The 25,721-nt window shown below is 47.3% G+C and overlaps 1 protein-coding gene across 2 annotated transcripts in view; it reads left to right on the top strand.

Moving 5' to 3' along the window:
* Positions 1 to 2,541: 2,541 nt before the first annotated feature.
* Gnb1l (G protein subunit beta 1 like) overlaps positions 2,542 to 25,721 on the top strand; it is an 82,495-nt gene continuing 59,315 nt past the window's right edge. Inside the window, exons 1-2 of one of the 2 annotated variants that reach the window (XM_038346865.2) lie at positions 2,542 to 2,698; positions 2,818 to 2,898. The gene's annotated coding sequence lies outside the window, so the exon portion shown is untranslated. Of the gene's footprint in view, positions 2,699 to 2,817; positions 2,899 to 8,098; positions 8,118 to 25,721 lie in introns of those variants that run through there. The other variant, XM_038346864.2, reaches the window with a different exon arrangement.

Genomic DNA, 25,721 nt, shown 5'->3' with positions numbered 1-25,721 from the left:
CCTAGCACCCACATGGCAGCTCACAACCACCTGTAAATCAATTCCAGGGATCCAGCACCCACTTCTGTCCTCTGAGGGTACCAGGCATGCATATGATGCAGGCATAAATGCACATAAAACATTCATAACACATGCATTTTTTAAAATTAAAACCAGGGACTCAAATCCATCTTTTACAGTGTGTCCTGACAGTCTTATGTCAACTTGATATAAACTAGCGTTATCAGAAAAGAGGGAACCAATTGAGAAAATGCCTCCATAAGATTCAGGTTTGTAGGGCATTTTCTTAATTATTGATTCATAGAGGAGAGCCCAGTCCATGGTGGGTGATGCCATCCCTGGCTGGTGGTCTGGTTTCTGTAAAAAAGCAGGCTGAGCAAGCCATGGGGACAAGCCAGTAAGCAACACCCCTCCATGGGCCTCTGCATCAACTCCATGCCCTCCAGGTTCCTGTCCTGTTTGAGTTCCTGTTCCTGACTTCCCTTGATGATGAACAGTGCTTTGGAAGTATAAGTCCAACTAAACCCTTTCCTCCCCAAGTTGCCTTGAGTCATGGTGTTTCATCGCAGCGATAGAAACCCTGACCAGGACATAGTGACTCCACAGCACTGTTACCCACAATGGCCAAGGTGTAGGCAATTTCAGTGTCAAGAGGGAATGAAAGGGAAACAAAATAAGAGGAATCAGTCACTTTAATCTTATTTTGGTGTTTTTGAGATAGGGTCTGACTATATAGACCAGGCTAGCCTGGAACTCACAGAGTCCACCTGTCTCTGCCTCCTGAGTGCTGGGATTAAAGTCTGGCTTTTTTTAAAAATGTTTTTGTTTATTTTCATATGTAAGAGTGTTGCCTGCATGTATGTATGTGATCCATGTATGTGCCTGGTGCCGAAGAAACAAGGAAAGATCACCATATACCCTGGAACTGAAGTTAGGGATAGTTGTGAGCCATCATGTGGGTGCTAGTAAACAAACCGAGGTCCTATACAAGAGCAGTTAGTGTCTTAATATCTGAGCCAGCTCCCCAGTCAGCACTGAAAAGGAAGACGATATAGACACATGCTATAGCATCGATGAACCTTGAAAACATACTAAATGAAATACATTCACAGATGGACATTGTGTGAGCACCCTGTGTGTGGGGTACACAGGCAAATTCAGACTTACAGTGGTGGACGCTCGGGGTTCGGAGATGAGGACTCTGTTTAACGGAGTTTCTCGTGTGTGGGATGGCTCTGGGAATGGTAGTGACGACTGCACTACCCTGTGAATAGTAATACTACTGCTGTGGCTACTGTAATACACCTTGTCATGCACATGTGAAGTGATGCCCTAAAATAAAACTAAAAGGCAGTTTGGAAAAAGGCCTATGTAGGAGCGGCTTGGTTGTGTGGTCTTTTGTACAAGCCTCCTGCTCACTCTGTTGTTAAGTCCCGAGTTAGCTCCAGCTGCTTGGGGCCTGAGGGTGATCGGAATTCACAGAAACAGCCCCTCCCTTAAGGGAGGAAGTTTAAATTATCAGGTCAATTAAGAAAGATACAACCGAAAAAAAAAAAACCCAAATTTCATTCACACTTCAAGGAGGTGTTTCCTGGTTGGGTGCCACTTTTATTATTTTTGGCTCAGGCTACTGAAAGCCCCACAGACCCTTGGAAGGTACAATGTGATCTTTGATTCCCGTTTCAGGGATCAAAGCAAGTGAGTTTGGGTGTAAACGCAGATAACATTTCAGAGATCTTTCAGGAAAGGAGTCACCAGAGCAGGGCAGACAGGGAGCTGGTGTGTTATGCATGTGCTTGCTTTCAGAAGTATTACCGTGCAGCAGAGCCTTCCAATCCCATCCAAGGACTGGTCGGTGGACCATCTAAACACATGTGTCTGGGTTGTGGGATGGCATCACGAGTACACGAAGGAGCTAGAGGGACAAACTCTCATATGCATACGAGGGGCACAAAAGCTCATCTCCTAGTCTTTTTAAAATGTCTGGGTGCCGACTGGGCTCCCTAACGCTGGGCAGCACACTAGGCTAGGCACTGCCCTGTCCAAGAGGCGTTGGCAGCCACCCTTCATCGTCCTCTCTAGGTTCAGACACACACCCACGAGACGAGGAAAGTCACAGGCCTTGCTTGCTTGTCACATAGCCTGCAGCTGCTATGATTATAAGTGGAGGGAGCTTGCCCTGCCTCTCGCGGCTGGGGTGGAAAAATGCAGACACGGGGCCTTCTCAGGCTGTGAGCATGGGCACCAGGCGGTGAGAGGTACTGTGTAGACCTGCCACTCAGAAGATGCGCTTCCCAGGTCTGCAGGCTCAGAAGCACCGGAGCACTCAGTACCGGAGCTTTCGCGACCCACGCTGGCGCAGGGCAAGCCTCCAGATGACAGCAAAGACTGCGAACGCAGCAGCCCCGCCTCTGCTCCTGGAGGCGTGGTACCAAGCGCGCGCTCCCATCACCCCCCGCGCCGCGCTGTCGCGCTGGCACGGTCGGACGTCTGCAAGGGAGCGGCCTCGCGGTTCACGGCGCAGGCGCGGCGAGCCTTGCGTGCGCGCGCAGCCCCGCGGGAAGGCGAGCGTGAGGCGTGCGGGGTTCCAGAGTGGGCGCGTCCGTGGCTGTGTGCACGCCGGAGGGGGGCGTGGCTGACGAGGCGCTCAGCGGAATCCTAGGAGCCGGCTGCGGCCCGCTAGGATCTCGGCAGCCGGGTTAGTGGGGCTGGGTCAGCGCGAAGTGGGGCGGCGGGCTGAGGTGTGGGCTCTGTCCCGAGGACTCACGCCCCGCTCCCCTGATCTCGCTCAGGCTCTTCTCTCTCTTCACTCTGCAGGTGGCTGTGGGATCTTGGCCTCGGAAGCACGCCGCTCTGGCCGATGTCGGTCTGCAGATCCTCTGACCCTGGCGGCCTCAGGTAGGTGGGCTTCATTGACCCGAAGCTTGTGAGCTGGGTGCCCTGCATGGCGGTTGCTGGCGGGCAGGTGGGCGGTGCAGATAGTCTAGCCTCCATTCACATTTTGGCTTTGGGCAAGTTGTGTTCCCGGGTTTCCCAGGTCTTGGAGCAAAGAACTCAGCCAGTGTGTCAGGTGCTGCCCAGCTTGCGGAGAAAGATTGCCACGCGTCGCGGCCCTCAGCCTTCTAGTAGATTGCTGTTCAGTCCAGGAAGAGAAGCGAAATTACCTAATGCCAGGCAGGGTTGATGGAGAGAAGAGAGAGTGTTCCACAGACTGCTAGGCAAGGGCCGTGTGGGGGAATCTTGAGCTCAGCAAGTGAGTGACTGGCTCAGGGATAGGAAGACCTAACTGAAAGCAGGAATTGATGTCTGTGCAAGGGTGGGGGCGCCTCTCTCCTAGGTTGCCAGAGGCACTCAGGCACCTAGGACAGACAACATCTAAGGTTCATAGTTGGGGCGGGAGGTCTGGGTGGCACACTAGCTTCTGGGCATGCGAAATGGTGTTCGTGGGCAGCCTGACACCTAGCTTTGGGAACTGGGATCTGACTTGTGGGCATTACTTCTTGAGAACTCACTGAGAGACTGGATCTGACTAGTGATTATGATGAGAATCCCAGGTCAAGGGCTGGACTTTGAGGTGTGAGTCAGGGGTCTGTGTGGGATGGTCCGGAATGCTTGGGTGCTAGAGGTAGGTGCTGGCAGTACTGGCAGCCAAGTGTTGCAAGCCCCTTGGGAGGTGCTGGCACCAAGATCAACCTTGCTGTACCTTTCTGGAGAAAGTGACTGGGTCGGGGGTAAACACATGGAAAGCCAGGTGTGAAGATATATGCTGGATTTGATGGTCCTAGGGAGAGCTTGTGGAGAACTGGGCTGTGTATGCAGGGATGAAGCAAAGAGTTGAGAGAGGTCCCAGGTGGTGGATTTCCCTCTCCAGAGAGACTGGAGCAGTGTGAGAACCCGAGAGGAGGGCTCCTTGTCCTCCTTCCTTGTGTGGCCTTGTGACCACAACTTGGAATAAGGGTGGGTCCAACCATTGAAGGGAGCTCTGGCCAGGTGCTGGTGGTAACAGGAAGAAACTCCAAATTGGAATTGCAGAGTTTCACCTTTGGGGGTTGTGCCAGGTTATTGACTGGACGGTGAGGGAGGTGTGCTCAGGATTGGGTAGATTTGCCTGCAGGTGGTCTCTGGAATCCTGGGAGCAGGATGAAAACAGTTCAAGCAAGGCAGCCTGTTTAGTCAGGTGTGTGTGGTGCTGGGTGTGCAAGGATGTTTTGGCATGCTCCGTTCTTAGCAGTTTATAATGTTCCAGCAGCCAGGAGCCCACTCATTCCACTCTAAAGGGTAGTCCATAGCCTGTGAAATGATTTGTGGTTAAGTTTGGCTCTATAGCCAGGTTCTCCTCTCTGCCATTTACTAACTGGTGTGTGGCTGCACACAAATCACTTTGCCACTCTCCGTAGCATGATAATAGTATCCAGTCGTGGGTAGTGGGTGGTCAGCATTCAGCACAAGTGGTACTGTGATATACCACAAATGGTACAAATGATAGTTGCTACTGTCATTGCGCTAATATTCCCTGATGGTCTGATCTGGCCCCTTCTAGAGTTGACAGTGTCTATCACTATACCTTTAAAGTCACAAGCAGCATTTGTTGTTTCTTTCACCCTCCCAGGCCAGCCCCTGGGCCCCTCCTTCTACTCTGAGCAGCTAATCAGGTCCCTGGGGGTTTTCTGCCTGATGCCGCCCTGCCAGCTCAGTGATGATGGTTGGGCCTTGTTCCTGCTCTTCCCCACCTTGTTATTGGACAGATTTCCTTGGATGATGGCCTGCATCTGACAGTCCCTCAACTCTTACCAGCTCAGCTCCCCTGGTCCTCAGCGTTTCCCTGGAATGGCAGTCTGCCACACCCTGTCCAGCTGCTTCTTGGCCCGTTGTGTTGTGCCTGCCTCTTCTGTCTGCACCAGGCTCTGAGTGAGCCCTTCTTCCCTCTACTCCCTGGCATGCCTCATGGCAGGTGCCATTGGCAGAGCCCTAGTAATCCCTACCCCAGATGGCAGCCAGTTCACCAGTGGACGCCGTTGTGCAGCAGACGGATGGTACCTCATGGCATGACCCCTTGGTGGATTCCTGGATTGAGAGACCCCTGCTGTGGGAACCCCTGTGTGTGTACACCACCATGGATTGGAATAGCACAGCTAATGATTCTTCTGGCAGTAAACCTACAGAAAGGGGCCCTCCAGCTGGATGTTGGCCTGTGACCCCTGGACTCTCGGGATGGACTTCTACTGGGTTCTTGGCTCCAACCTGGTACTTTTGATGGCTGTCAATGGCTGCTAGACTCCTTTTTTGGCCCAGCTGGGAGAGTATATGTCTTTCACTTTGAACACTATCAGGACAGTCTCAACTGTATCTGTGAGAGCCTCACTTGACTGACAGGTCTAGCCTACCTCAATAGGGACCTGCCCTTGCCTGATGATTATGAATTGTTCTGACAGGATCTCAAAGAAGTTATTCAAGACCCAAACAGTTTTGTTGCATACCAGGCCACTGGTGGAAGGCTGAGGACAGGAGACACTGTCCTTTGCCTTCCAACAGTGGCCCCATAGCTGCCCACAGTAAGACACTGCATAGTTGGGTTCAGGCCTAAATACACCCAGAGTTCTTGGCCTTAGCAGCAGCTGGACAGGGAGAGCTCCCTGGCCCCCAGGGGCCCCTACCCAGTCTGGTTCTGCATGCATCCATGATTGTAGTGCTGTGAGGCCAGCTGCTCCCGTTTTCAAAGGAAAAGGACCCAAGCTTGGCTCAGTACTTTCAAAAATTCGTTAACTCCTGTTCTTAGAAGCTAGTATCCGTCATCCAGAGAGCTGAGAACCTTGGAAAATAGAAGAGTTCTAAACCCTAAGGAGAGCAGGAAATACCTCTGAGTACCCCGCGGTGGCTGGACAATGTCCCAGGTGTGCTCTGAACATAGTCTAGATGTGCAGCAGTACTCCTCCTGATGCACAGCGAGAGGCCCCACAGCACCCAGACAGTCAGCACAGTGCTGCTTACAGATGACTCCGCCTACCCACGGCTGGAAAGTCGCTGAGGTCCTACCCCACACTGGCGTGGCTGCTCCACCTGGCCACTTCCTACAGGAAATACCCTGTAGTCAGCCCCCATCAGATTGTAGCACTGTTGGTGTTTCTGGGCCCTTGCCCTGCTCTCTGACCTGTGATGCTAGGCTACAGTGGAAAGAAGGCTGCTTAAAGGAAGCCTCTGCTCCTTTTTAAATCGTTAGGTTGGTTGGTTGGTTTGGTTTTTTGTTTTTGAGACAATGTTTTACTCTGTAACCTTGGCTGGCTTGGAACTTGATATGTACTTGAACTCACAGAGAACCCCCTGCCTCTTTCTTCTGAGTGCTAGGTTTTTTTCAAATGGTGTATCTGTGGAGTATAATATAATTGGATGCAGAGATATATAACGATCCACTCTGATGATTGCCATTTTTCTTTTCTTAAACGTTAATCATTTCTTTGTATAGGATTATATTTGCACTCCCCATGTGGTTCCTTGTAATATATGAAATACATTATTGTTAACTCTTAAGTGCACAGTGTGCTGTGGAGTTATCTAACCTTCATGTCTCCTCCTGGTTTTTCTGTCCTGTTAACCAATATCTGCCTTCTGCTTCTGCTAGATCAACTTTTATAGCTTCTGCATACAGATATGTGGCATTTGTCTCTCTGTACCTGGCTTATTTTACTCAACAGTGCCTTTGGTTCCATGTTGCTTAGATTTGTTTTGTTGTTGTTGTTTTATGGTTAAATAATTTTATGCATATACTGCCTTTTTTAAAAAAAAAACTCATCTGTTATTGTACACTTCAGTGGATTTCATTTCTAATTTGCAGTGCAGAAGCTACCATATTCATTTTTTTAAGGGATAAGATGACATCTTGGCTGAGAACCATCTTCCTGTGGGCTTATTTGAAGCCCCGACCAGTTGGAAGGTTTGAATGCAAGAGGATAGGAGCCTCTTGCTAGACTCAACTCTAGTCATTCCCTTTTTTACACGGCAGCGTTCTCACTACACCTGGTTATGCTTAAAAAGCCCCTCCCTGCTTTGCAAGTGTACACACACACACACACACACACACACACACCAGTATTCCGCCACATTGATGCTTCAGCACTTAAAATCCCAGTGATAGAAATGACTTGAGCATCTCCTGGCAGATTGAGCTTCCATGCCAAGGTTTTGGCATAGATAAGTGTCCCTGAAAGCATTGCTGGTCTCAATAAATATGAGTTGACTTACTGCTGCTAATAGTTCTTGTTTGTGAACAGAAGTTCTATTCCCATTCTGTCAGCAGAGCCCAGCCAAGTGTCACAGGTGTGCAGTGGTGGTTCCCAAATGAGGCTTATAAAGGTCTGATCGGAGGAGGTGGAGCTAGATGGGGGAGGGAGTACCAGGTGTTGGGTGGTCTTGGGAGCTAACTTGTGAGAGAGCTCTGGGTAAAGAGAAGAGCAGTAGCAGATGGGAATGTGAGGCCTGGGGTTGGAATGAAGAAAGACCAGTTCTGCACAAGGATGAGGTTTTAGGGAAAGCTGAGCATACACACTCCTTTGAGCCAAATTGACCTGAGGATGGGGACACAGCGTGTACCTACATAGAGAGGAAACCTTCCTGGACACTTTGACAGAACCATAGACCGAAGAGCAGCTGGCTGCTGTAGGAGAGCCATGCTGAGCAAGCATCTGGTGAGACTCGGAGCAGGTCATTGGATTGCCTGGTAACTTACTAGGAGATGTTTTGGGTCCAGGTGGTTTATTTGTAAATTATTTCTAAGTACAGACATATACATGAAACAGCTGGGAATGTTGCTCACAGAAGTGATTTTGCAGTAGCCCTAGGCTTCTGTTCCAGGTTGCCCATCTGTTTCTATGACTGTCCATCGCTGGAACAAGTGTTCTCTTTAGTTGTCTGCAGCTGGACCTGCCCGTGGCTCTGATGGTGGAGACTGGAATGGCTCTCTGGGATGATGGTCTAGTTACTTGCTGGCCCTTGCCATCTTGCTGACCCACAGTGCATCTATCTGAAGTGAACCTTTCTGCTTGAAGTTGCCATCGTTCCTGCTGACCCTGATCGTTCTGGGGCATCTCTTGAAGGCTTGGGTGATGGTCTGCCTATGTCTGAAGGTCTGCTGCTCAGAGTCTTGAGAGCGGAGTCTCCGTGACCTGGGAAATTAGTCTGCTCTAATTTAGAGGAGGGGTCCACCCACTGTGGTTGGGCTCTTGCTCCTGAGAAAGGAGGGAGGGCCTTTTAGTTGCAGTGCCCAGCTTGTCTGCTCCTAAGTGCCTGGAGGTAGAACAGAAGGTTGGACTGTGGTCTTCCAGACCGTTACACTGTAGCTTGTCTACAGTGGCATCAGCAACAATCTTCCACCTCTTCCACCGGGTGATCCACTCCTCAGGAGAGAAGGCTATCAGATTAGACCTGTGCGCGGGGCCGGGGTCATTCACCCATGCTGGCATGCAGACTGATGGCCTAGAGGAGGACTCCCCTGGAGCTAGACAAGATGGCAGGCAAGCCTCTGATTAGTGTGTGCTTCTCACTTCCCTGGGGAATATCCTGACATTTCTGAAAAATAGGCCATGGGCCCTAGCAAAAGGCTTTTAGAAGACCTATCTCCAAGGAAAACCTTAAGCCAGAAAATACTGGTGATCATAAAGTCCTCTGAGACATTGACATTCTTTGTAAAGCTGCAACATTTGAAGCACTTAAATTTGGAATAGAGAAACAGTAGTGAGGCGAACCATTTTAGAGCCGTATAAATTGAAAATTTAGTACATTACTGATGGTGTTTCAAATGAATGTCAGTAGAACCATTTGATAACTAGTTGGCTTTCTGGAAAGTATTAGAACAGGATACCTGTTATTGGTTGAGCCAGCACACCTTCAAGGTGGATTAAAGACATTTTTTAAGGTTGTAAAAATGCTCATTAGCGCTGGGCAGTGGTGGCTCGCACCTTTAATCCTAGCACTTGGGATGCACAGGCAGAAGGATCTCTGAGTTCAAGGCTAGCCAGGTCTACAGAGTTCTAGGACAGCCAAGGCTACAGAAAGAAACCCTGTCTCAAAAAAAAAAAAAAACAAAACAAAAAAACAAAAAAAAAAAAAAACAATTGCTCGTAGCTTCCTATTGTAACAGGGCAGAGATAATCAATTTGTGAAGAGGAAAGGTCTGGGGTGACAATTTTGGAGGTTTTAGTCCACTACTTGTTGGTAGCTTATGGTGGCAACATGTAGCAAAACTATTCACCCCATGTTCAGGATGAGAAAAGCGTAAGGGACAGAGGACCCAGTATCCTCTTCAGGGGCACCACTGTGACTTGAAACCTTCCACAAGCCCCCACTTAAGGCTCCACTGTGTCCCAGCAGAGCCTAGGTGGGGACCAGGCCTTTAACAGATGCAAACTAGAGCAGTTCTCAGAAAACAGAAGTTCTGCGAGTTTAAGTTTACACGTCTGTTATTGCCAAGGGTATGGCCGATGGGCTCCTGCTGTTGGTGGGGATATAGAATGCTTAGGTTTCACCATGTCAGTGGTTCCGGGCGTGTATATGTCTGACCACTGCCCACGTGCTAATGCCGTGGGTAGTCATGGTATATAATCGTGTGTGTGGGATCTGAGAGTGGGCCTGAGTTTGGTCACACCTTGTTTCTTCACCTGACCCTGTTAGGTATTAAAGAGTTCGTCCTCTCTGGGTGCTCAGGAGGGTTGCCTGGGATATCCACTGTGCCCTGGCTGAGACCTCAGCCCCTGTCATCGTCTGTCATTACATTGTGCACAGCAAAACTAGAAGAGTTAAAGATCCGGCAGCAGGAGTAGAGCAAGTAAAGCTCTCATTCCTACAACTTTTGTCAGCACCAGCTTAGAACTTAAACGTCTCACTGACCTGAGTGGCACCTCGTTTGCTGTCCATCCGTGTGTCTGGGAAGGGACTAGATATGCTCTGTTTCCTGCTGTACGTCAGACACTTTCCACCAGGTCCCCCTTCTGCACATACTACCACACAGTCAAGTGATGCTGCGGGGAACCATGGGTCACCGCTGATATGTGTCACCCCACCTACACAACTGTGGCCGAAAGAAGCCACAGCTGCACCTGAGTTACAAAGGTCCTCATGTGGGGTGGCGTCTTAGTCACGCTTCTGTTGCTGTGAAGAGACACTAGGCCCAAGGCAGCTCTTTTAAAAGAGAGCGTTTCACTGGCGGCTGACTTAGAGTTTCAGCAGTTTAGTCCGTTTTCATCATGGTGGGGAGCGCGGTGGCCCACATGGCGCTGAAGCAGTAGCTAAAGAAGTAATGAGAGCTGCATCCTGATGCGGGGAGACAGACAGACAGACTCCGGGCTTGGCATGGGTTCTTGAAGCCTCAAAGCCTACCCCAAGTGACATGCGTCCTCCAACAAGGCCACATCTTTTAATCCTTCTAACCCTTTCATATAGTGCCACTCCCTAGTGACTAAGTATTTAAATATATCAGCCTGTGGGGGTCGTTCTTCTTCAAACCACCACAGGTGAGTTACTCAGTATTATGCTGAGTAAGCTGCTGTTCACATTGGAGGCCATTGTGGAGTAAGGGTGGACCTGTAAGCTACAGTGTGCGTGTTCAAACCAGAAGTGTGTCTTCTCGTTGTTCTTGAGTGGAGAAATGCAAGGTTGAGTTGCAGGCAGAATGTTTTTCCTAAGGCCTCCCCTTGGTCTGTGGGTGGCCATCTTTCCTGTGTCTTTGCCCAATCATCCCTCTGAATGTGTTTCCATGTCCTAATCTACTGGGATACCAAGCATACTGGATCAGGCCTACCCGAAAGATATTTTACCTAAATTACCTCTTCACCCTATCCATATATAAGCATGTTCTGTCATACAGTAGGGATAAGGACTTCAGCTGAAGAATTTGAGGTACTTCAGCCTAGAACAGTGCCCAAGATGGGTTTAATTTTCATTTTGTGGTTTTCAACAATGCTGTGGGCAGCTCTCTGTACTGTATGCAGGGCCCCTCAGGGCCTTGGTCTTGGGGTGAGTTCTGAGGTGTGGAATTGCTAGTTTCTGCCCTGAGTAGGCTGTTCTAGCTGTTCTGTACACCATCTTGCTTCATTTATTATTTAAGAAAATTTTCCCTACATGAGGGTTCAAAGGCATTGTTCTGTTTTCCTAAAGTCTCATGTGTTGCCTTTGACATGAAGCCTGGACTCTCCTTGTTAGTGAGACTGGGATAAGGGAGGTCTTCTGTCAAGGCCTCTGATGGGCAGGGAATCTGACAACCATAATGGCTGTGTAATCTGAGCAAGCAATAAATTTTTCATGTGTGAGACCACTGGAGGTGTGTGTGCGTGTGTATGTGTGTGCACACACATGCCAGAGTGCAGCCTGTTATATCCTGACTGGCAGAGGATCCTGTTTCTCCTTTTCCATGGAGCATAGACTGGGTCTGGCTTCAGCCACTGACTATACTCCCTGGCTGCACTCTGGTCTGGTCTGTCCTTAGCTGGTTTTATAAGGAGTCCTGATGTTATGATAAAGAAATGTCCACCTGCACCTTGTTCCTCATGTTGGGTAATTTTTAAATCACATTTGGTCATAGGGAGAGGAGAGTGTAGTGAGCTCTGGTGTGCTCCTCACGTCCTGGGATCACTGTGTCCGTGGGCAACATGCTTGAGCCTCCGCTCTAGGACGGCAGGAGCCCTGAGTTATCTGAGCTTTCCTTGAACCACCGCGTTCTCTGGAGCAGACACTGAGCCCTGGAGGGCCCTGTGGGTGGATGAGGCCAGCAAGCTAAGAGCTGTGGCGTGTAAGTGGCTCTTAGATGCATGTATATTTGTCAGATTCTTCTGCTGTACCAATGGTTGACATACCAGGCAGATGGAAAGAAACATCTGACTTCTCCCCTTCCCCCATTCTGTCCCTGGTGTCTGTCTGTACAGTGCAAGGGCCCAGACGTTTGGTGCTGATGGACAGTTGTCCCCACCACCATGGCTAAGGACATTTTCTCCAAGGAGACTTGGTTACTGGGCTAAAGCTGGTTCTAGCACAAAGGGTGGTCACATTTCCTTTAGAGCAGCGAGACTTTTCATGTGTAGACACAGAAGGGCTATGGCCTGGTGCTGGCTGGGTTCCTACCTCTGCCCATAAGTGCCTTAGAGCAGGTTTCTTTTCTTATGGCTTAGGTTCCTTAGACAACTCCTAAGCAGTGAGTAGCCTTAGGTGCAGCTTGAGGTGGCCGTTCTTGGAGAAATCCTATCTGCCCTGCAGCTTAGGAGCTCCATCCTGGTATTATGTTTTAGCTCAGTCAGTGCCTGAGTCTTTAGAGGCAGGCTCACCAGTACTCTGTACCTCACATGCTCCAACCAAGAGGCTAAGCAGCAAGGTGAAAACCACCTCATGTACTTAGCTCCTGAGACCCACCCATGCTACGCCACTGGCCTGGCCTTGCCACTGTGACAGTTGTTAGCTATAAGGACTCAGATGTGTACCTGACAGGGACTCGATGGTGGCACTGTTGGAAAAAAGAGATAGCAATGGTGGGCTGGTAGGAGGGCTGTGCATATTGCCCTGGTCTGTCACATGGGCTGTGTCTCTAGCAGGGCAGGCCTAATAGGAAGCTGGGGCTGTAGCTGGTTTCTGTCACCCAAGTCACTGGGGCCTGTTGAGAGGGGGCTATAAGGCCTGATGGGATGAGTGATGGAAGGTACTGTTGGCCAGGAGGTGTAGAGGTACATAAAACCTGTTGTGGTAGCGCCACCTCAGAGCTAGAACAATGCTTTTGCCAGGTGCTAGGCCTCTGTTGTAGAATGAGAGAAGTTAAGACTGGCCCAGGCTGCAGGGGTCACCATGCCTGCTCAGGGCTTTCAGGGATATAGTGTCAGCTCAGCATGGAGAACGTCCTGTGCAACCTCACAAAGCTAGTAAAAGGCTTCCCTGGGTCTCAGGCCGAGCTGTCTACCAAGGCCGCAACCTGCCTGCCTGTGTCATGGGAGATGTCCCAGTGCAACCCTGGGCTAGCTTGCCCTCCAGGGGGAAGAGCCACTGTCAGTGGTCAGCCCTGGAGTAAGCAAGGTGAGACAGTGATTGGAGTGTTGCTCTCCAAGCCTTGGGGAAGGTGCCAGTTTCCACGTTGGCACTGGGCTGCAGATACCCACCCTCTTTGCTGTTTTCCTTGTCTTCCTGCCATCCTCCTTGCCTCCCTACTGCCCCAGAATGCTTCCTAGGTTCTGTATCTTTGAAGCAGTGCCTCCCTGCCTGCCTGGGTACTTCCCAAGGCGGAGACTGACAGAGGATTCAATGAATCGAAGGTCGCCAGTTGGGGCGTTGACAGATGCCCAGCCATGATACCATTTCTGATTTAATAACCGAATGGGAGGCTGGCCCTTTGTAATAATTAGGGCTAATTACTGAGGAGGTGTTGACAGACAGGCTGAGAGGAAACAAACTACCTTTATCCCGTGGCTTAGAGTCAGATTACTGGCCCAGTGCTATCTGCTCCTCAGAAAGTAGACGCTTCAATCACTCAGCGAGGCTTCAAAGGGGAAAGGCCCTGACAATGCTTGGGATTTGGAAAGCAGCAATGAAGTGCGCCTTTGACTCTGAGTCGCCGAACGGAGCCCCATTCCAGAAATGGTTTCTTTGTGCATCTTGAGTTACCTCGGCAAACCTGCTTCCCGCGCACTTGGGGCAGGGAGGGGCTGCGTGGGCATGGTCAGGGATGTGGCTGGGGCAGGTCCTGCCTCCTGGGGTCTTTCTTGGGCTGAGCTGCAGCATTTGATGTAGGTAGAGACCAGGTCTCGGGATGCCAGAGCCGGCAGCACATGAGCCCTGCCTGGGAGTATGTTGAGTTCTTTTGTAAGACAGAGAGCACAACTTTTTTGCAGCACACGGAGGCAGGTCTTGCCTCGATGGAAATGTTTTTGGTGTTATTTATGGCAAGACCACCCCTCAGAGGCCTTGAGGTCTCTCCCTAGCTTGCTCTGGAGGCAGCTCCCACCCATGTCTTAGGCTCAGAGCCAAGGCCACAAAAGTGATATTTCTCAGTGGGCTTTCAGTCTCAGAGGCTGAGAAGGTATTGGAAGCTGGTATGGAAGATGAACTGTATGAAATCCATGGTGTGCAGGTCACACTGCACTTCACAAATACAGAGGGCCGTGCCCAATTCTGGGTGCCTGAGTTTTAAGCTGAAGCACTGAGCAACATGCCAGTTGTCTGGACAGCTCAAGGCCACTGCCTCAGCTACAGTACAGCTCCATGGAGGAGAGCATGTAGAACTGTCTATGCAGTCAGGGGCCAGTTCTGGGCCTTGATGCTACTGATTTCTCCCATCAGAGAGGCCTCTGCTGAGACCAGAGTTGCTCAGCAAGTGCCTACTCTGTTCTCAGCAGATCCTGGATGGTGCTGGGCAAACAGGAGCAGGAGGAGCCCCCTTTCACCTTTATGTGCATCTCCTGTGTGTCTGCTTATGGCCTTGGCTGTGTTCCTGCAGACCCGACCCGGCTGGTGGATTCTGGATTCTGAGTCTTTCCCCTCTGTGACAAGTGCCATGGGCTGAAGGGAAAAACCTTGGCTTTCTTTCCTGGCATGCTGCTTTGTGTCCAAAGAAAGTGCCTTCTGAGGCTAGGAGATGGCTTGGTGGTTAAGAGCCCTTACTCTTGAAGAAGACCTGGGTTCAGTTCTCAGCACCCTCATGGTTATGGTTCCAGGAGTTCTAATGCCCTCCTTTGGCCTCAATAGGCACTGCACATATACACATGAAGGCAAAACACCATACACATAAAATATAATTAGTCAGGTGTGATGGTGCACATCTTTAATCCAGCACTTAGGAGGCAGGAGGATCTCTCTGAGTTGGAGGCCATGCTGGTCTGCATAGTGAGATCCAGGACAGTCAAGGCTACATAGAAAGACCTTGTCTTAAAAGCAGAAGCAATGTTGTTTTTAGCCAGATATGTCTAAACAAGAACTGAGTTTTCATTGTATAGTAGTGGCAAACTAAATGCCACTAACCAAAGTACAAGAAAATGACCCCACATATATTACATAATATATTTTATTTGAAGGCAGTCTCCCAGAGAGTGGCCAGGTGAGCAGGGGCTGAGCATTTTAGCATACACAGAAGAGGGAGCCCTCTCTCTCTCTCTCTCTCTCTCTCTCTCTCTCTCTCTCTGTCTCTCTCTCTCTCTCTCTCTCTCTCTCTGCCTCTCTCTCTCTCTCTCTCTCTCTCTCTCTCTCTCTCTCTCTCTCTCTCTCTCTCTCTCTCTCTCTCTCATATTGAGATCTTAAGTTGGGCACCACTGGGGACTGAAATCCAGGCTAAATGCAGAATCCCAAGCTGAACCTATTGTCCTTTTCTGTCCTGGGACCTCTCATTGCATTTCCTCTCTTATCTCCTTCGCCTCTGAAAGTCTCTGCTTCTTACTGTTGCTAACTAGGCAGCCATGAGATGCAGCATCCGGAGCTTGGAGAATGTTCCTCAGTGGTTTGCCTCTTGTTACCCTCATGGTCACACCAAGGCCATGGCTTTAGGGAGGAAGAGGACAAAGATAAGGTGCCTATGTTTTCACTTAAAATCACTAGTGTGTGTCATCCATGACTCCCACTGCCAGTGTTGACCTTGGTCGGCTGGCAGAGGTGCTGTTCCTCAGGCTCTCTGCTGCAGTTAGGGGAAGGGAGGGAGTCACCATGGAGCCAGAGCCTACAGTGTGGGAGCGAGACAGCTACCCCGGGGACTCTGCTCAGGAGTTCTCTCCAGTTCTCTACTCTCTTCCTCTCCCTCACACTCCCGGGGACTGGCAACATACCCGAGACTGGCCTGAAATTTACAGTTCTCCTCCCTCAGTCACCCAAGTGCTGGGATTTCGTGTGCATACCTCCATGCTCGGCTTCCATCAAATCTTTACCTGAGCAGCAGCAGCAACGTTTGCCCCAGTGAGGCTTACCATGACCACAGCAGCATCAGGCTGCAGAAGACTCATTCCCTCAACAGCCTCCCTCTCCTCTGACCCCAGTAGCCTCCAGTCTCTCCTCCCAGCTCCACTTTTGTCTTTTCCAGAATGCTCTATAAACAGGGCCGTACGTCATGTATCCTTTTACTTACAATAATTTTCTGGACACTAATCCACACTATTGGATTGGTCGATAGCTTGTTCCTCGTTGTAACCCATTTGCCTGAGGAGAGTCTTCTGGGTTATTTTCTCTGTGCAGAGATTATGATGAAATCAAACATTCATATATAGACTTTTGTTTGCACTTAGGTTTTCATCTCTCTTAAAACTCTAGAGATGGAACTGCTGGGTAGAACGTGGTGTGTATATTTAAGAAGTTGCCATTTAGAACACTCACACATACCTTCTCATCAGCAACCTCGGAGTATCAGCTGTGCCACATTCTTGGCAGCATCTACTTTTGTCTGCCTTTTCTTCCTTTTAGACACTCAGTAGATACTGGTTCAATTCTTGTTTAATTTGCATTTCCCTGATGACTATGGGTGAGCAATTCTTTCTGCTTATTTACCATTTGTGCATTTTAAACAGTGTTTTGTGGTTTGTTTGTTTGAGAAAGGGTTTCTCTGTGTAGCCCTGGCTGCCCTGAAACTTACTCTGTAGACCAGGCTGGCCTTGAACTTGAGTTCCACCTGCCCCTGCCTTCCAAGTACTGGGATTAAATACACGCACCACTACCACCCAGTTTGTGGTTTATTTTTTAAATGATTTATTATTATTATTTTATTTTTGTGTATGCAAGTGTTTTGCTTACATGTATGTATGTGCACCACATGTGTACCTTATACCTGCAGAAATCAGAAGACGGTGTCAGATCCTCTAGAGCTGGAATTACAGGTGGTTGTAAGCCACTATGGGTGCTGGGAACTGAAGCTAGGTCTTCTGCAAGAGCAGTAACTGCTTTTAATCACTGAGCCATCTCTTCAGCCCTTTTTAATTGGTTTTAATTTTGTTTTAGTTGTTAAGTTTTAGAAAAATGAAACATTTATATACAATAAACTGCCCATATTTAAAGTAACAGCTTGATAGTTTTCAACACCTGGGATAATATGCCACACGATCTTGAGCACAATGGGTACATTGTCCTTAAAGTTTCCTCCCGCCCTTTGTGTGCATTCCCCTCCCCCTTCTCTACACTTCCCTTCCCTAGGTTCCCAGTAGGTCAGTTAGCATTTCCTAGAATTTTATATAAATAGACTCAGAGTATTTACTCTTTCTGATTATTTTGAGATTCATTCACGTTGAAGCGTGTGTCAGCGCTTCCTACCGTTCACAGTCAAGTGTGCATATGTTCCATTGTGTGCATTGCGGCTGTTTGTTCAGCTGTTGATGGATGTTTGGGTTGTTTCCAGTTTGGGACTGTTTTTAAAGAAACGACCAAACTTTATTTCAAAGTGGTTGTACCACTGTATAATCCCATTACAGAGTGTGGTTGTTTGTGCTGCCTCGCAGTTTCCAGGAACTAGTGACAGCTCCTTCCATTCCAGCCAGTCTGCCAAGTACACGTGACATTTTAGTATAGTCTTATTTTGCGCTTCTTTAATGACCAAATGGCCAAAAAAACTGTTTTCATGCTTTTATTTGGCAACCACTTGATTATGGTGAAATGCTTGTTTAAATGTTTTTACTATTTTTTATTTTTATTTAAATGTTTTGTTATTGTCTTATTTGGAAAGTGTAAAATTCATTTTGTTGTTGTTTTTACTGTTTTTTCCACAGGCGCTTTCTATGTAGTAGTTAAGCTAAAACTCAGGATCATCCCCCAGAGTGATGGAATTACAGTTGTATGCCACCCTGTCAGCTGATAATAATAACACTGTTTTTGGTTTGTGCTGGTAACCACACCCAGGGTCAGCTGGTAGGGTCTTGCATGGTAGGCAAGGGCTGTCCCCCAACTGCAGTGTCAGCACTGGTTTTATTAGTTAGGTTTTTAAAGACAGTTTCGTTTTGTATCCTAGGCTGGCTTTCAACTTGCAGCATAGCTCACTCTGACCTTGAATTCTCACCAGTCCTTCTGTATTAGCCTCCTGAGTGTTAGTGGTATAGTCATGTGTCACCATGGCTGGGACATGTTTAAAAAACTTAAAAGAATATTTTGCTTATTTGTGTGTGTGCATGTGTGTGTTAACACACATACTACCATTTATGCTCAACCCTTAGAGTATTTATTTAAAGAGCAAAAGTTTGATTCTGTTTAAGTCAAGTTTGTTGTTTTCTCCTACGATTGTGACTCCTGAAAGTTTTTTAATTTGTTATTATGTGTGTATGAGTGCATGATGTGTACGTGTGCACATACTTGTAACAGCATGCGTGTGGAGGTCAGAGCATAGCTTTGTAGAGTTGGATCTCTCTTTCCACCATTAATGGGTTCTGGAACCAAACTTAGGTCTCTAGGCTTAAAGTGCCTTTACCTGCTGAGCTGTCTTGTCAGCTCTGAAAGTTTCTTTTCTTTTTTTAAGATTTTACTTTTACTATATATACACACAGTGTTCTGCCTGCATGTATGCCTGCTATCCAGAAGAGGGCACCAGATCCCGTTGCAGGTGGTTGTGAGCCACCATGTAGTTGCTGGGAATTGAACTCAGGACCTTTGGAAGAGCAGGCAAGTGCTCTTAATCACTAGGCCATCTGTCCAGCCCTGAAAGTTTCTTAAAAATCATGAGTGAGTGTTGAATTTTCCTGTCAGCTGATTTGGCAGCTTTCTTTAGTGTTTTGTGTTCATATCAATTTGTTTTTAAATATTGAATCAGTTTCCCACTCCTAAGGGAAGCTATAAGTGGGTAGCGTATACACTTTTGTTCTTTGTTTGTTTGTTTGTTTTTAAGACATGGTTTCTCTGTGTAGACCAGGCTGTCTTGGAACTCATTATGTAGACCAGGCTGGCCTCAAACTCATAGAGATCCACCTACCTCTGCCTCCCGAGTGCTGGGATCAAAGTCATACGCCACCACTGCCGCTTGGTTTATATGCTTTTGTAATGATGGGTTCTTTGCTATTTTTTTCCCAGGAGTTTTTGGTTGTTGTTTTGTTTTATTTTTGGTTTTTGGTGTAGGGTCTGATGCGGTAGCTTTGGCTGGCCTGAAACGTGTAGGTGGACCAAGCTGGTCTTGAACTCAGAGAGATTCTTAAAGGCATATGCTACCACACCTGGCTTTTTAAAATATATTTCTTATAGTTTATTTAACTTTATTTTATGTGCATTGGTATGAAGGTGTTATACCAATGGAACTGGATCTTCAGACAGTTGTGAGCTGCTGTGTGGTGCTGGGAATTGAACCCAGGTCCTCTGGAAGAGCAGTCAGTGCTCTTAACCGCTGAGCCATCTCTCCAGCCCCTGTCTTTTTTTTTTTCCAGGGCTTTTATATCTTATTTTCATGGAGAATATTGTTTTATGTATCAGGGAAGTACTTCTCACCTCATAAGGTTAGTTAAGAACTTCTATTACTATTTTTATTATTTATGGTTGTTTTGTTTTCTGGAAGGGATTATACAGAATTAGTGTCTTAGATAATCACAGTGGGCTGGATTACTATTGTTTGTGCTTTGTTTTTGCAAAAATTTAAACAGAGCATGTAGCATGTGGGTTAGCAGTTTGCCTTGATTGTAGCAGGCCCTGGATCCTGCCCTCGGTGCTGCAAAACAAAACAAAGCTCAAAGTGCAGATGCTCCCTTCAGCCAGTGCAGCACTTAGGCCGCCCTCACCTGAGTTGCTGATCCAGAAGCAGGCTGGATTCTGTGGTTTACAGTGTCTCACTTTCTCAGTGTTTGCCATCTGAATGACAACCCCTTTCAGTTAGTGTTTAATTTATTCCTTCTCTCTCTCCTTTTATCTATCTTTCTATTTATTGGTTTTTTTGAGACAGAGTTTCTGTGTGTAACAATCCTAGCTGTCCTGGAAATAGCTCTTGTAGACCAGGCTGGCCCCGAATTTACAGAGATTCGCCTGCCTCTACCTCCCAAGTGCTGGGATTAAAGGCGTGTGCCACTATCACCCAGCGATACTGTTCTTATATTCTTAAATGTTTCATTACATTTACCCATTGTATGTATGTTTAGGCCTGTGCATGCCATGGTGCACATGTGGAAGTCAGTTCAGCCTCTGGTGGTTAGTTCTCTCCTTTCACAGTATGGGTCCCAGGAGTGGAGCTCAAGTCGTCAGGTCTGGTGGCAAGTACCCTTAATTGCAGAGCCAGCGTCTGGTCCCCTTTCTTCTTTTCTAGTGTTGTCTTTTAATGCTCTCAATTTCCCCGTGGAAGAGAGATGTTGGCCAAATCACTGTCCCCACAAAAAGGAGACAATAGAGTGGAGTGACTGGCAGCATCCTCTGGAAGGCGTGGAAACAACAGGATCCCTGTGGGGCACAAAAACAAAGCCGACCTTCTGCTTACAAGGAAACCTGGAGTCCCTTTTGTCTCCGCAGACAGACTTCCACAGCCCTCACAGAATCTGAGCCATTTAGAGTTGTCTGGAGTTCATAGGGCTGTCAGGCTATGGGGTAAGAGCTCGCATTTTTTATATCTTCACACACTATGACCTAAGTATCTGGCTTTGGGCCATCGAGAATCTAAATCTACCTCGACAGTGCAAGTCCCCCCAGAGACCAGCAGATGCTGCGTGTCTCCGTTCTTGAGGATCTGCAATTACTCTGTCACATTCATGGTCAGCTGTAGCACCCCAGCCCCAGCTTCTGTGGCCCCATGTCTCAGAGAGCAGAGTGAATACTGACAGCCGCAAGCCTGAGGCCTGTGAGCGCTGCGCACGACTTGGGAGCCAGTCTGCTGGCAGCCTCACTCTGCCCCCGCGAGCCAGCTGGCCAACCCACAGTGCCCCCAAGTGCACAGACCCAGTCTGACAGCCCCACCCACTGGAGAGCCTACCACATAGCCACCAGTCTGTGGCTCAACAGTCCACCAGGCAACAGCTTTATTCCTAGCAAAGCCATACCACACAACTACATCACAGACGCCCACAGGCTTGACCACTGACAACCAAGTACATTACCAGTGAGCATCACAGTTACAGAAACTACACTAGTGTGCCCACTTGGAATCTAAGCTAGCAGTATGTCAAACTGATAAGTTGAGGTATCTCCAGTTGACAAGAAAAAGTCTCTTTCTTAGGGAAATGATTCCTCAATAAAGTTGAAAGAGGTAGCTTCTCTACTTGCTTCTTGTGTAAAGTCACAGGCTGAAAGTAAAGGAATAGGAAAATATACTTAATGCCAATAGAAAAGCCTGTAAGAAAGTGAAGATCCTTATATAATGATAAAAATTGTGTGTACCCAACGCAGCACCACCCAGATACATTAAGCAAATGTTACTAAAGGGAGAGATAGGATCTCACACAGCAACAGTTGGATGTCAGCATCCCAGTAGACAAATTACCCAGGCTCAAACAGTGAAACACCAAAGTTAAACTGTAGTATAGACCAAATAGACTGGTGTACATAGAACATTCCTTCCAGCAGCTACAGAATACATCGTCTCCTTGGCACATACAATTCACCAGTGCAAATCATAGAGTAGACCAAAACACAAGTCTCTGAAAGAATTTTTGAAAATCTCTCTCTGTCCATAAGACTAGAGACCAACTCTAGTTGGTCTAGAGGAGCTCTGGAAATTATAAAAGTAAATGAAAATTAGACAATATACTCCTGAACAACTAATAGGTTAGAGAAGACATTAAAAGGGAAATATTAAAAATGCTTTGAGATTTATGAAAATAGAAATGCAATATACCAAAATTATGTGGGGTGCAGCAAAAGTAGTGTTAAGATGTTTGCCACCATAAATTCCTACACCCACAAGGCAGAAAGGTTTCAAAAAGCAATGCATAGCAGCATGGCTTAGGAACTAACCAAGGGGAGGTGACTCAACTGATGACCCAAGTACAAGCCCCAGAATCCATGTTGAAAACACAATAACAAAGGCAAGAAAACATAGTTGTGGTAATGGTATCTGTAATACTGGCATTCCTATGGTGAGCTAGGAGGCAGAGACAGGAAAATCACTTAGAAGGTTGTAGGCCTACTAGCCTGGGTTATGTATTGCAGGGACGGAAACAAGAGAGACCTTGCCTGAACAAGATGGAAGATGTAAACAAATGCTGTCCTCTGCCCACTACAAGTGAACTATGGCATATGTGTATACATATGCGCATGCACACATGCACTCACACACACATTAGTCAATCAATTCCTTTGTTTGTTTTTGTTTGTTTCGAGACTGGGTTTCTCTGTAGCTTTGGAGCCTGTCCAGGCTGGCCTTGAACTCACAGACGTCTGCCTGCCTCTGCCTCCTGAGTGCTGGCATTAAAGGCATGCGCCACCATTACCCAGCCCTAATTAATATATTTTTAAAAGAAATGACTAGCCAGGTAGTTGGGAGTTAGAAGCAGGTGGATCTCTGAACTCAAGGTCAGCTTGGTCTGTCAAGTTCCAGTTAGCCAGGAATACATAGTGAGTCCCTATCTCACAATACAGAAACAAGCCCCAAAGTAGTAGGAGGAAAGAAATAATAAAGATCTGGCAAAGATAGATGAACTGAGAACAGCATGATGCAAAATACCACTGGGACAAAGTTCGGTTTTACAGGGAACCATAATTAGCACTAGGGAAAAGAAAAAAACCAGAAAGATGAAAAATGAGAAAAAAAGAGACATTATTACTGATACCCCAAAAGTAAATATATATCAGAAAACAGAAGAAATGGACAATTTCTAGATGTTAAATGTGAAACATGAATACCAGAAAGAATAGTTTGGAATTCTTCTCTAAAGTTAAAGGGATTTTTTTCAGATTCATTTTATGAGACCGACATTCACTGCAAACTAGAATATGTCCCTAATGAATGTGTGTAAGAAAATGTTAGCAAGGCAAGCCAACTGAAAGTGTTGTTTTTCTATTTTACCTTATTTATTTGCATATGTGTGCATGTATAGGTTTCCACAGAGGTCAGAAGGTGAACATTGGATCCTTTGATGCTAGAGTACAGGTGTTTGTGAGCCACCCCACTGTAGGTGCTGGGATATGTGCTCCAGGCTTCTGTTGAAACAGCAAGCAGTCTTCACCACTGAGCCACCTCTCCAGCCCTTACCTTGTTTTTTTAAGATGGGTCTCTCACTACTTTGCAACTGCCTGAGTAAGCCAGTATGGATCAGTAAACCCAGGGATCAGCCTGTCTCTGCCTCCCCAGCATTGGATTGCAAGTGTGCACCACCATGCCTGGCTTTTCACATGGGCTCTGGAGCTCAGACTCAGGTGCTTAGGTGTGCACAGCAAACACCACCAACTGAGCTATATCAGAAGTCCCTTGTATCCCAACCACAGTTTCCCTTCCTTCCTCTCCTTTCAGGCCTCCGCCCCTGTCTCTCCTCCAGATCCACTCCTCTGTTTCCCTTCAGAAAAGAGCAGGCCTCCCAGGGATATCAATCAAATATGGTATAACAAGTTACAATAAGACGAGGCACAAACTCTCATATCAAGGCTGGATGAGTCAACCCAGTAGGAGGAAAAGGGCCCCAAGAACAGGCAAGAGTCAGAGACACCCCCACTCCCACTGTTCAGGAGTTCCACAAGAGCACTGAGCTACACAGCCATAACATATAAGCAGAGGACCTGGTTCAGCTCCATACAGGCTCCATGAGCCACTTTAGTCTCTGTAAGCTCCTGTGTGCCTGCTTAGTTGATTCTCGTGGTGTCCTCGACCCCTGTGGTTCGCACAGTCCTTCCTCCCTTCCTTAGTTAGGGTTTCTATAGCTGTGAAGAGACACCATGACCACAGCAACTCTTATGAAGGAAAAATATTTAATTGGGGTGGCTTACATTTTTAGAGGTTTTGTCCATTATCATCATGGTGGGACGTAGTTGACATACAGAAAGACGTGGTGCTGGAGAAGGAGCTGAGAGTCCTACATCTTGACCCGCAGGCAACAGGAAGTGGTCTGAGACACTGGGCATGGCTTAAGCATAGGAGACCTTAAAGCCCACCCCCAAAGTGATACATTTCCTCCAACAAGGCCACACTCCCAATAATGCCACTCCTTATGAGCTTATGGGGGCCAATTATATTCAGACTACCACGCTCCCCCTCTTCTATGAGGTTCCCGAGCTCCACCTAATGTTTGGCTCTGGGTCTCTGCATCTGTTTCCAACAGTTGCTGAATGAAGCTTCTCTGATGACAGTCTGGATTCTGATCTATGATTATAGTAGAATATCATTAGGAATCATTTCATTGAATTTTTTTGCCAGTCATGTTTAGTTCTATCCTGGATCTCTGTACTGTCCAGTCTCTGGTGCCTAGCCATTCAGGCAGTGTCAGGTATGGGCTCCCTCTTGTGGGGTGGGCCTCAAGTTGGACCAGCCATTGGTTGACCACTGTTGGCAGAGGCTGCTTCTTTGTTTCCCGGACCCAAAGTAATCACACAGAAACTACATTAATTGCAAGACTGTTTGGCCAATAGCTTATGTATATTTCTAGCTAGCTCTTACATCTTAAATTAACCCATTTCTATTATTTTATATTTTACCTCGAGGCTCATATTTTACTGATACTGGTGCATGGGCATCTTTCTCCCCTGGCGAATACATGGCATCTTTGACTCTGCCTTCTTTCCACCTCATATCTGCTTGGAATTCCCACCTTGCTCTATTTTGCCAAGTCACTGGCCAAAACAGCTTCTTTATTGACCAATGGCAATAAAACATTCACCGCATACATCACCTCCCACATCAGGCCACTCCCACAAGTACCTTGCCACCATTGCACCAGCACATCTTTCAGGCAGAACAAATTGTAGGTCAAAGGTTTTGTGACTGGATTATGTCCCAGTCCCACCAATGGCAGCCTTGCCTGGTAACAGAAGATGACCAGTTCAGGCTCTGTATTCCCTATTTCTAGGGTCACCCTCACAGATTTTAGGGATTTTCCACTGCACTACGTTTTTACAGGGCCTTGCAAACCCCCAATTCCAGTCATATCTCCCAGTACTTTCTCCCTCCACCCCACATCCCTCTTGTTCCATCCCCACTGGCCCAGTCAACCTGCAAAATCTATGTTCTTTTCTCAGGGAGATCCATGCATTTCCCCCTTGAACACTCCTTGTTACTTAACCTTTCTGCATCTGTGGATTGTAGCATTGATTATCCTTTACTTAATAGCTAATAATCACTTCTGAGTGAGTACATACCATGTTTGTCTTTCTGGGTCTGGGTTACCTCACTCAGGAAAATTTTTTTTCTAGTTCCATCCATTTGCCTACAAATTTTATGATGTCATTTTTAAATAGCTGAGTAATACTCCATTATGTAAATGTACCACATTTTCTTTATCCATTCTTTGGTTGAGGGACATCTAGGTTGTTTCCAGGTTCTGACTATTACAAATAAAGCTGCTATGAACATAGTTGAGCAAGTGTCCTTGTAGTATGGTAGAGCATCCTTTGGGTATATGCTCAGGAGTGGTGTAGCTGGGTTCCCAATTTTCTGAGGAACTGCCATATTGATTTATGTAGTGGCTGTACAAGTTTGCACTCCCACCAGCAATGGAGGAGTGTTCCCCTTGCTCCACATCCTCACCAACATGAGCTGTCACTTGTTCTTCTGATCTTAGGTGTTCTGACAGGTATAACTGTAATCTCAAAGTAGTTTTGATTTGCATTTCCCTGATGGCTAAGGATGTTAAACCTTTATTTAAGTGCTTCTTGGTCATTTGAGATTTCTGTGTTGAGAATTCTGTTTAGATCTGTCCCCA

This window comes from Arvicola amphibius, chromosome 10, assembly GCF_903992535.2.
Source record: "Arvicola amphibius chromosome 10, mArvAmp1.2, whole genome shotgun sequence".
NCBI classification, from domain to species: Eukaryota; Metazoa; Chordata; class Mammalia; order Rodentia; family Cricetidae; genus Arvicola; species Arvicola amphibius.
This window is presented reverse-complemented; position numbering and strand designations above follow the sequence as displayed.